We start from the raw sequence: 2,011 nt of genomic DNA, 5'->3' as shown, positions 1-2,011 counted from the left end.
GAAAAAAATCCAATCTCTGAATTATGATTTTATTGTCGAAGCAGGTTTCCCAAAATAGAGCTTTTATCGGGAAAACTCAGCCATATTCCCAGGAATTGGGGCCTTTGGAGCGGGTTAAAGAGGATGATTTGGAAAAATTGAAACTGCTCATTTCTGGGAGCATGGAGATGATGGAATTGTGAAATATCCTGGGTGGGAAGAACCCACGGGATCATCCATCCATGAGGGTGCTTTTCTCTGGAAAAAGAGAGGAAAAAAATCCAATCTCTGAATTATTTCCTTGTGCTTTCCTTGGAAATTGTGTCCCCATGGCGCGTAACAGGAAGGAAAGAAGAAAACCGGATCATTCTTCACTCTGAGGTGCTGGAAGTGGATTATCCCGAATTTTCACGGCTTGAGCATGGATTTTCTTGGCTGCATTTTATCCTCACGACACCTGGAATGCACGGATGGCATTTCCAGAAAGAAATCCCCCAATCCCATGGAATGTTGTTCCTTTCTGGAGTGCTTTGTTCTCCGCTGAGCCATTGCAGGGGGTGGGGTTAAACTGCTGAGTCAGCACTGAGGGATTCTGGGAATTCTATGGATGAGTTCCCAGTTATTCCCATTTTGGAGGGGGAAATCCCACTTATTCCCATTTTGGAGGGGGAAATCCCACTTATTCCCATTTTTGGGGGGAAAATCCCACTTATTCCCATTTTTGGAGGGAAAATCCCACTTATTCCCATTTTGGAGGGGGAAATTCCAGTTATTCCTATTTTTGGGGGGAAAATCCCACTTATTCCCATTTTGGGGGAAAAATCCCAGTTATTCCAATTTTTTAGGGGGGGGGGGCAATCCCAGTTATTCTGATTTTTTGGGGAAAAATCCCAGTTATTCCAATTTTGGGGGGAAATATCGCAGTTATTCCCATTTTTAGGGGGAAAACCCCAGTTATTCCCAGTTTTGTGCCTGACTCTGGGACAGCTCTGCATGGCCAGGTTGAGATGTGTGAGGTAATCAATGTCAATATCAATATCTGAATATAAATATTGATACCAATATCTGTATCAACATGGTATAAATAGAAATACATCCAAATATAAATATTACATAAATCTACCTATAAATCAAAATATAAATATACATGTAAACATAAATATTGATATCAATATCTGTATCAATATGGTATAAATATAAATACATCTAAATATAAATATTACATAAATCTACCTATAAATCTAAATATAAATATACATGTAAATATNCGAATCCATGAATTGAGCAAGAATTCTGACAGCCCTGGAGTTCCCAAGGATCAATAACATTTATTTCCAAACATTTAGGGAACATTCTTGGTAATGAAAAAACGATTGAATTTTAATTAACATTTTCTTCTGGGAAAAAAATCAGCGGATGTTTTCAGGCGATTTCTGGCAACATCGGAGCAAAATTCCGACTCGTTTTTGATGTTGTGTCATTCCTGAAATCACCTCCAGAGGAGAGATTTCCATAAATTCCCGTTCCCATGAGTTATCCCAGCTGTACTTGGAATTGTTTTGTTGTTTTATATTCCTGGGAGCTGCTGAGAAGGAAAACACAACCCATAAAATTCCCGATTTTCTCTGAAGAAAGCACAGTTTCAGTTGGGAAAATGATTTTTTTTTTTAAATTTTTTTTTTTTTTCCTGTACATAATAACATTTGGATAAACGGAGCAGCTTTTTTCCGGATTAAGGAATTGTGCTAAATATCCATGTAAATGTTGGAGATGGGAAAATACACCATTAAAAAAAAAAAAATACTGGGAGTCAGAAAATGTGGGATTGCCCTTCATTCCCTGAGAATGGGAAATGGAGCAAAAAAACCCAAATTCAAGGAAAATCACAAGGAAAAGAAGCTCCAAGCTGGAGCCTTCGGGTGACTCCCCTTGGAATGCTGAGCTCAGCCTAACTCCGGTCCTGGAGGCACAGAATGTGCAATAAATAATTAAATTATGATTTTATTGTCRAAGCTGTTCCCAAAATAGAGCT

The sequence above is a fragment of the Malurus melanocephalus genome, unplaced genomic scaffold, assembly GCF_030028575.1.
Source record: "Malurus melanocephalus ecotype Western Australia unplaced genomic scaffold, MMel_1.1 scaffold_984, whole genome shotgun sequence".
Classification (NCBI taxonomy): domain Eukaryota; kingdom Metazoa; phylum Chordata; class Aves; order Passeriformes; family Maluridae; genus Malurus; species Malurus melanocephalus.
Note: the sequence above shows the minus strand (reverse complement) of the source record.